We start from the raw sequence: 11,229 nt of genomic DNA, 5'->3' as shown, positions 1-11,229 counted from the left end.
GGGCCTTTAAGTAAAGGAACGGACAGTTTATAGATAGTTCACATACTAGTACGCGTTTATTGAATACAGATTTTATCTATAAAATATAGAATGTGACTAACAAAATATTATTTCTAATTAAGGGGTTAGCCTTCGAGAGTCTCCGATAAACAAGACTACAGAAAAACTGTGTAATTATTTATAACCATTATGCCCCTTTTCTTTCAAGTTTTCCCGAGTAACCACAGCGGAGAAGATGACACGTATCCCAACATCCGCTCATGGTGATTCATGACTCGTCATCTGGTAGGATGACGCGGAAACGGTAAATCCATTCAATAGTTTTCCTGACAACATTCTTTTTCCGACTATTTATAATATACAGAAAATAACGTTGCCAACACTCCGATCTATGTATTCTATTCTCGCCAGATAAAGGTAATCTTTTCACCAAAAGCCACACCTCCGTGGAATACATTCTGTCCGTACGAGCTGTACGCCGAGGTTAGTTCCAAATGTAAAACCTAATTATAAATATGTTCGATATGTAACTGAATTACTAGTAACTCGATTTTCTAATGATATGTTAGCACTATGAAATTATCAATAATTGAACATAAAAATTAGACAGGACGAAGAGATCGCATCCCCCCCCCCCCCACATACACACATAAGCTTATCAACAGTCTTCCACAATAGAAAGAAAAATGTACATCGCAGCTATATTGTCAATTAATAAAAGTTAGTTGGGGCACTTTATACTTTTGAAGTTCAGGTGAAGGCCTTGTGGTCACGTGATCACCGACAGCGTAGTGCTAGATCGATATACCGTGTCGTGTTCACAACATTGTATCAGTGTCAAACAATACGGTGACTGGAAATCGATATTATATCGAATATGATACGTATAGTTATAGTGTACCCGGTTATCATCTTGCTTACACCCGTATTGTGTATCAACTCCATGCTACATTAGCTGTCCTACGGTTGAATCGTTAGTTAGGTCGCTCATCGATCAGATGTAATTACACTAACCAAGTCTGTTGATATTTTGGAGTTGCTTGCCTCTGTGTAGTTTTATTATATCACCCGCGCCTACCTGGTTTATTTGGCCTCGCTGTAACAACTTGCATACTCGCTTTCGCAAAACTCGCAATTTTCATCAGCGAAAATTAATTCCAAGCGAAAATAAAGTATTTCACAGTATTATGTTTAACCTCGTTGCCTAGGTTTCAGAATACATTCTAACCGCTATACACTGAAATATTTCTTTATCAGCTATCGATTTCGTTTTGTCTATAACATACACTGAATGCAAACTTGTGCTGATGGGGTTCTTTCACATGAAATAAATACTGTACCCCGAGAATTGTCCATAATAAGTTAACAGTAATTTGTTTGCTTATTAGCTCGCTACCTCAAATCGATAAATGTAATACGTATTTTAGTTACTTAGTACTAGACACGAAACCTCTACCAACAACCGACAAGTTATTTCGTGTTTTATTGCGTAAATCATTTACTTGGGGAGGGGGAATCACTGTGTACCGGTTGAAATTACTAGTACTGTACCTGATTTATCACGAGCGCCGCCGCCGACCTTCAAGTTTAATCTCAGACTAGTCTGAGGTTTAATCAAAGTTTGTAGATTATAGCGGACGCCATTCATAATCGTTATTGCTAAATATTGGGGACAGATTTACATTTTTAACTTTTTATTTGGTTTGGAAGGGTTATTTATTAAACCCGAGAGGATTATTGGTATTAGTATTTGGCTCGTCTTGTAAAATTTATGCATTTGAATGAATATGATGAGCACACATAAACGTCACTTGGGACATTGCGGCTAAACTTTGTTCAACGGTGTTACATCACATCGTATACTTTGGATATCCTTGAACCGACGGGAAATGTAATTATTCTCGCGTGATTATTTTTTTTATTTTTTTTGCTGAGTGGTGTATGTATCTTTAATACAGTTTATAATCAGCAAACCAGATTTCAATGGGGACGTATACCAAGCGTTGTAGTATTCGGGTATCCAGGCAAAAAGGAACGGTGCTATCCGGGGAACAATTAGATTTATTAAAGAAAACTAACATTTTCTTGACATTTATCCGAGCAAAATATGAGATGAATAATGCGAATAGTTGCAAAAAAAATAATAGTTTTAATGTAGGGCTATGCCGAAAACGAGGTAGTCTACATTTGACCAATTAAAAATTAAGCTCGCCCTGTAAACCGAGTAGATATATCAATTGCTCACACAAAGTAGAGGGGGCTGTATCGAACTGAACATGCCAATCTTGTCGTAAACATTCCGGTACAAAAAACAACGGACAATTTCAAAAACGCATATTTTGTCTTCATACATATTGATAAACCAGGAGGAAATATGAGTTAGTGGCATGTGACTTGTTTTGAAATCACCCCATTTCTACCGCGCTACCCACACTGCGCATGCTCGTACTTCGGCTCACTTTCAACTGGCCTCTGTGGCCTGACAACAATGTCGCCGCTTGTAACACCAGGCATTACATAGTCGCCTGTGCGAAGTATTAGTGGTCTTGTGCGCATGTCAAAGGAGGCTATTAAAATATCGGGCGATAATCTTTCTGACAGTTTTCTCTAATAACTGAGTATGCTTTTGAGTCTCATTTAGGATAATATTTGGTCTGGATTTAAAATTATTAATGATATTTGTAGAGTGTGTAAATTTATTGACATTGTGCGCGTAGATATAGTCGTGTTGATTAATGAGTCACTAATGTATTGCAATACTTCTATGTACAACACGACGTACAGGCCGTACAGCGCCAAACAACAAATAACACAGATTTACTTCTATCTTCTAAGCCCCATCCTCATATTCCCAGACGCCAGTAGTTTCCGATGCGCTCTCAAATCTTGTGTCACATTTGACGTGCGCTCCATGATGAAAACGTAATTGACTCACACAACACCAAATGGTCGCAACCTCTGACAGTTCAAGACCCTGTCATGTTGATTTCAACAAGTTGTTCAGGCTATCAGTGTTTTCCTGAGATCTGTCACTTTTTTTGGGGGGGGGGATTTTATTCAAATTACCAAACGACGTGTATTGTACGCCATAATTTTCCCGCCAATATGTCATGGCAAATTTTGTACATTTTTATGTGTTTTTTCTTTAATTTCATTGTTAATTTTGAACATAATTTCCCATTGGCTGCAGGGTTTGAACAATATTTTCGAAAAAAAGTCGAAAAGAGTATGCTGGTTTAATGTTCTTAAAAAGTGACAAAAGTTTACTTTCGCATCAGTTGAAATTTATCAAGTCAGTTCCGAAATCATCAATTTCGACTTATATTACCAAAATCATATAATATATGAGATAATTGATTCCAGTCGCCATGGTAACCGTTTTACTTGCACTATTCAGAATAAAAATGTTTGCAATGTTGTGCTTTAATTTGATTCACTGGAAACTTTCTTTAATTACTTAATCAAACCGAGTATGCGTGAAAACGCATCTCTGTGAACTAAGCGTGCTATGACGTCACAAGCGTCTCCGCTGTATATGAAATAGAGTGAAATTTAATTAGTGAAATGTTGGTATGCGTACGGACTTTGAAAGTTTTCTCTTAGGAACAACTGTGACTAGTATCTATTCAATTTCTGAGAAACAGTTATAACCGGGCTAACTCTGGTTATGGAATGTATTGTGCCGTAGGATTTTGATTTCTAGTGAATTTGTAGCCTGATTCCTTAGAAAAACTAAATTAGACGGGATGAATAACAGATTATTTCTAAATGACGCGCCACGAGAGTGTCCCCCAACGAACAAATTACCCATACTCGGCGCAGTATTGCAGTTCCTCAGCTGGGGATGGTAATTAGGTTTATCCTGTATAATTACCGTGAACCTTCTCTTCTTTGAAATGCAACATTGTTTTATGTGTCCTCATCTTTTCAATGAAACGCAAACAAAATGTGTAAACTATCTATTCAGCTATCAATGTATGCAGCTGCTTTATATTTTTGCTGTAATTCATAATGCAACTAAATCAGATAATATTGTCAGTCTTTTAGCTAAATTAAGCGTGTCACAACAGATTTCAGCAATACCGCTGCTGGTAGATGTATGACCTTTCCGTTTAACTAGCTTACCATTGAAATATCGATTTTGTGTCATAAGAAACACAACTGATACGGGAATATAATCTTTCAGAATTTAGAAAGTCCAAAATATATCCATTTTGGGGGTGTCATATATGTCGGTGTTACTTCAAAAAACATAGCTGTACACTTTCCATAGTTTTAATTTTTCTCAACGTGGATTTATGCAAATGTTCTATGTGATTAGGTTACGCGTGAACTTCGCCTCGGTTTTCACGGAACGAATCGGTATTGACATCACATGGGCAGTGTATTACGCGACATCGTGTTATGCGAACTGTTCATGGTATTACGCGAATCGGAAACGTGTTTTTCAGTTCCACGTAATTACCGCTGATATATCCGATACGGTACTCTATTGACATTTGAATACAGAGATAATTGGTTCAGAAAAAGCTTCGCATTATTGATCATCCCTGTGCGTCCCATCACGGTGGTATCGCCGGATACGCTGTGTTTATGTACGTATACATAATTAATCTCACAATCCACAAGAGAATGTGAACCGATTCCAATGTATTTTTAATGGTTATCATTATACTTTAAAGACAATAATAAAAAAAATACTTCTCAATAATACATGTCTATATTTCCGTGTTCTAGTGAAGGCGGATTATTATTGAAATCTGTTTAGTAAGCTCTGTAATAGTCTGTGAAGTCCTCGGAAATGGTGCCTGTCTATTAAGGTGTGAGTGTGTGCGCCCTCCGAGGTGCAGGCTTTGTGTTTCTAGAGTTTCATCACCTATATGTATTGTAAGTGTTTCAGCGTTCACTTGTACGTGTATTTTGCACATTAACTTTCCAATACCGAATTTAAAACGGGACGGTCGTCAACTGTGCCCGCGCAGGAATTGAGTCCCAAGCGACGATAACAACACACGCTAAAACGCAAAGGCTCATGGGTAGACGTTTGTTTGTAAACAATGACACGCTATGGCCATCTGACGCATGCGCAGGTGACGACTCCCCCGCTTTAACTTTTGTCAACTTTTACAAAATAAACCTGCATGATTTTTCGCATAAAAAAAATTGTGATCAAAGCCTGTAACAAATGGAAAAGTCCATTAATTTGGTTCAAAAGTAACGAAGAAATTGCAGAATAATACATAAGTATGCAAAATATTTCACCAAAATATTGACGGGAGAAATCATGGCATTCAAAAGAAAATAAAAAGGACAACCTTTTTATCAATTTATAAAATCGTAATATTTGAGACGATTTCTTAACACATTGTGTAAATTAAGGTTAACAGCTCATGCCGTGGAATTCCGACTTGTTTCCCAGGAAACCCTCATAGTTCGAGGCAGCCATTTTGAATACAACTGATTCATACGTGAAATTTTCACGTAGACACCATGTTTAGCTGTTTAGTCAAGTGTAATACCAATGTAATACGAATATGAAATCATGGACCATTATATCTTAACATTTTATGGGCGATATTTTTTTCAGAGCAAACTTCAAGTTTGTTGCAGCATTCTGCTCATTGTTTTGTTGTATTTGTTCATAGTATTTTTGATAATTTTGGAACAAATTAATATTACTTCCTATTGGCGTCAAATCTTGATCGAAATTGTGGGAGGAATGTGAAAGGGCGGTAGTCGTCGAATCCCGCAAGTGCGAGATTTGTGTTGATAAACATTTTCCCACAATCCAATGCGCTCTTCTAATGGAAGTCACAAGTATGAGGTTTGATCTGGGGGCGTCGTCACTAATTAACGCCGGTGACTCCTTCGATACCTTCCAATCCTTTAAAAAAAAAAACACCTTATTAAAGCTTGGTAACGTCTCATTTTGTTATTGTTGATCTGCGCAACAGCCAAAGTCGCCATCTATGTTTATATGAAACCCATATATCTCGCACATGCTTGGTGCGACATTGAAAAGAAAAAATGATTTGGGATTTTATTTTGTGAAAGATGACACGCGGGGAGCACTAACAGAGTTTTTTTCGTAGTAGTATTTATTCATTTAATACAAAACCAAACAGAATTTTATTGTTCCAACTAAATAATGTGAAAAGATTATAACATTTAAAGGGCGGTGGTCGTCGTTCAGCGCGTGTTCGATTTTTATGTAAACAAACAATGTATTTTACACGCGTTGTATACGTCGCTATGAGTCCCATATCAGGGCGCGGCGCGACGACCACCACCCTTTAACAAGCACCTACACAAATTGAAAGCGAAGCTATTTGAGTTGCTACAGGAAACCTAGCTCATATTCATTTAACAATATACACTAACCTATACAAAAAAGTGATATATACTGTTTGGGGGCATCATTTCATCTTTATAAAGTAAAGAATCCTGTATTTACAGGGTGGTTGTTATCGTATTGCTATAAATAGTACATTGTTTGGGAACATCTGATTGCGTTCCCAAGGCACCCGTTAAAGTAGTACACACGCCGTGATTATCGCTTCCAAATCCCTCCAACACGAACAGCCACGTTTATCCGATGATGTCAGTTTTGGGAATAGATATTTCCAACATTTCAGGGCACTTAAATAGTAATTAAGCGATGATTAATTTACAGAACACTGACTAGCGACGGATAGATATTTCTTCACAATCACTCTCCCACGTGTCTTGTCTTTTTCGGTATTGGGAAATAAAAAAAATCGATTGTAATCTTCGTTTTAATAGTAACTATGTATAACGAACTATAATTGATCGATAAGATGACAGGATCAATTTATAAGAAATTGATGACAAGGTTAATGTCAAGTTTATTGAATCCTAAAGATAATACAATGAAGCGGTTTAGTGTAAATAGAACGGCGATCCTTGCACCCAGAGTCATAAATAAATTAGGTGCAATTTATTCCAACTTCCTGATTGGTTATCTTATCTTAAAATTACTTTCGGGCCGATGCACATTATATACCAAAATGTCCCAACTCAATGATGAGACGTCCCTTTGATAATATATATGTATATATATATACATACAAATGTGTGATATTCTCAAGTGCATTCATTTATCACGTGAAGGTGGCGTGTTACCTATAGTATTGATTTTGTAGATACGTCAAATGGTAGAATATGCAAATGATGCAAACTTCGGGGAGAGACTGTAATAGATAGTAAATATATCACTTCCGAGTTGTAACAGTAATCTTAATCGTTAATCCTTAGATTCGTATCCTGGTGACAGCCTTTCAATTTCTTTAGAATTAATAACAATAAAATATATAGACGTCGTTTCTGTATTATTGCGTGTATTGCAATATGTTGAGAATTAACGTATGTGACTTCGTTCACCACACACTATTTCAACTACAAATTTACTTATTCACTAAAAAATACTTGCCCGTCATTTTTTACTCCGGATATTTTTCATTTGTCTCGAAACTATAATCACAATTTTGCACCAAAAATACAAACCTCGTCATTGCTCACAGAATTTAATCAACTTGATATAGTTCGTTCTAATATTTATTCAATACTAAGTATCGTGGCAGCTAAAGTAACTATAATGCTCGTCGAGGCTTGTTAGACAAAGTTAGTACAAGTAGACAAGACGGCATTCAGACAAAACAACAAAAGATTCACGAGCAGAGATCAAAAAGTAATAAACTAAGTCGGAGAATTCCACTTTTTAATTGCATTAGATACAACGTTACAGTAGATTACACTTATAAATTAAATCCATGATAGATAAGACATTCTTTAGATATATGACAAGATGCCGCGACGCAGACGATGGTCACATCTACTACAGACACACTGTACACATATAAAGCCACGCATCAATACACACAGAAATGGACTGATAATTACTGAAAAATGAAATTAAATACAAAACCGGTCTCACGAAGAAACCCCAATGGAATTAGACGTCGCACATGCTCATTAAATGATGAGCTCTTTGTCGCCGTAGAAAAAAAGAATAGACACGGAACCAGGACAGTGTTGGCGATAGGAGTAAACGTTTCATTTACATATGCACTTCTGATTAGCGCCAATGCGTTTGGCATTTAGCCAGACTGGCTCCAGTCGGAACAATTTTTAAAAACATTGGTGTAATTTTCAATTAAAAATAATTATCAACAGGAAATCCCCTCTCATCGCGAAATATCCTATGGTTAATGGTGATTTCGCAGCGAGTGGGATATTTCGCAGCGAGTGGGATATTTCGCAGAGAGTGGGATATTTCGCAGCAAATGAGATATTTCGAAGCGAGTTGGATATTTCGCGGAAATTTTTTTCACTTGAAACAAGAAAATTGTAATCTCCAGACTGTGGCCAGACTAGTGTTTAGCAAGGTCTCTTATTATTTTACTCGATATTTCCCTTAACAATATTTATGAAACGTTGCAAAGTACTGACGAATTTCCTGGTGACCACGTAGACTTGATGATGCAGATTACCTCTCCTTGGTTAGCAGTTACGCAATACACTAAGCAAATCACATAATTATTGCATACTCACCGTCAACTTTAATAAATAAAAAAAATGTTTTTCGTAGACATGGCAGGTTACAAGGCTACGAGAAATAATCTATAACAATATTGGGCCTGTAATTGTGACCTCGTTCCACAGTTATATTTTGGAGTAAAGGCTATTGGTTCTAAGCTCAAAAAGCATTGGTCGGACAAGATGATAGAGCCGTCTGTAGTCTGAAAAAAATGTCTCAATAATGTTGGCACATTGCCTGTAAAAATAGCATTATCACATTTTAGTGCAACGTTGTTCCAATCCTGCTTTGTGGTTCTCACATTTCTGAACAATAAAAAATACACAAGAAAATACTTTTAACTGTTTAATAATACTGCTGTCAATGCTAAAAGGCTATGGGTGTGGGTGATGAAACATTTTTACGTTTATGTCGTTGCTTGAAAAATATGTAAATTCTGACATGACAATCTGAGCAGCTCTAGAAATTTGGATTATATGCAGCATTTACAGATCACGTGATAGAATCGTGATTAACATCATTTGATAATCTATTATTTAGGGTAGCCTTAAAGATCGGCAGGTGGACGAACATCCATGAAACCAACAGTTTTATGACCTATGCAAGTTGAAAGACGAATGTCACACTTTTCTTGAATGTTTCCTCATGTTACGTATACATATCCTATGTTTGTTTCCTCAATAAAACAGCTACACAAAACAATCTTGAAAGATCATTACATTACATTACATTTGGCAAGGGGATCCTAACCTCAAGTAGTGAGAACCAGTGTGACTGGCCTGCCAACGGGATGCTAAGGTTTTCATAGTAAAAGTTATCAGTCACATCCGTTAATGTAATTTCGTTTTATTTATCCGTGAATCAAAAATCACATTACATTACATTACATTACATTACTTTATAATACATTGCATTACATTACATTACACGATTCATTCAATTTGTAATAAACTAAAGACAAAGAAAAAGTGGTTATTTCCATTGCTGGCATGTTTGTGACACGGCGAGTTTGAAGTCAAATGATTGAATTGAACTCAAATTTTCTGTGATAGCGGTGTATATGTTTGAGGATGACATTATAATTAGCAGATTAGTAATTGGTTACTTTCATCTAAGATAATGTGTGCGGGAAATTATCAACATATCTACCTCTCTACCGTCCTACCTATGGCGATAAATATTGAATTTACCTCGCAGCGAATTTAATTACGAAATGGATTACACAGAGTGTGTAGATAAATGCACCGAGCTATGGGAAGATCGTCGAAACAGACAAGTCTATCATGTGACAATTGCATGTTTTATTCTTCGAAGTCGTGTTCCCGAGTTTAATTTCGAGGAAATATGTAATTTACTGATTAATTCTTGATTCTAAAAATACTTCTACTGGAAAATGATTCAAAACACTATTTAGAGAGTAATCACAAATAATAATTTCACATTTGAACCATGTTGCGGGTGACTTTAAAAATAAGAATAAAATGTACACGTCTTTCCAGACAAATTTTTCGAATATTGTTAGTGACTGGACAAATGAGATAAAAAAATACGATCCAAATGCACCATGGATAAAATGAAAAACAAATTTACTTAAAAGTGGCCAACAAGTGTGTTGAAAAGAACATTATCAATAATAGAATGAAAAGATGGCGGGATGCGTGTAACCAAGGCAGGCATTTGGTAACATTGTCAGTAAATAAGACAAAAGGAAACATAAGTCAGCTCTGGTCCAACTTTAGTGACTATAAATTCTAAAATTATTAGATTAAAAAGTTAAACGTACCTTTGATGTATCTAAAAGAAGAGATTTTTTTCGAACAAGTGGTTATGATGTCTTGTGTAAGCGTATAGCAACTGATCAAGATAAACAACTAGAAATAACCACCAAAACATTTTGAATTCTGTTGGGGGTGAAAAGGGCTCTAGAAAATGGAGAAGACGTAAATCTAAATAGAAATAGTAAGTCAAACAGGAAGTCGACACTAATATCATCGTGATTACGCCCATTACACAACTCATTACAAAATGACGGAGACTCAAACATGTCTAAGTTGAAGTAAAATTGGAAAAGAAGTTGTAAATCCAATTCATAAAAATGTCACAAAAGATCTTAACAATTATAGATGTGTATCCTTATAAACAATCTACTGAAAATTAATAAAGGATTCATGTGATCACCATGACATCTCTCTCATCTCTAAGTTTATTGGAAATAAATAAAACAAAATGAAAAAACTACAAGGGTTACGAGGCATGTAATCTTTATTAATATTTATCACTTTCTATTTCTTTGAAATTCATCTAACCACTTTAAAATTGTTGGGGGAACTATTGTAGTTAGTTTTTTGTCGTGCAATAAATTTTTAATGTTCTTCAGTGATGTTTTATGGCAATAAATGGAGATTTAGTAACACATCAAAAGAAATCCGAAACTATTTTACCAGCCTGGGAATTCAGAAATGAATGAATGGACATTATACATGCAGGAGAACTTATATTTTTAAAATTTTTAAACAATATATCATATTATTAATGCGCCCGGCCCATAACTCTGTGTCACAATACTGCGCTATTAGATCATTCAAACATTGATATGATTTTAGGTAATATACTATTATAAAAAAATAATTAGTTCTTATTAAATATTTATTTATTCTTTTGAAATTTATTTT

The sequence above is a fragment of the Saccoglossus kowalevskii genome, chromosome 22 (genome assembly GCF_978046115.1).
Source record: "Saccoglossus kowalevskii chromosome 22, keSacKowa6.1, whole genome shotgun sequence".
In the NCBI taxonomy this organism is placed as follows: Eukaryota; Metazoa; Hemichordata; class Enteropneusta; family Harrimaniidae; genus Saccoglossus; species Saccoglossus kowalevskii.
This window is presented reverse-complemented; position numbering follows the sequence as displayed.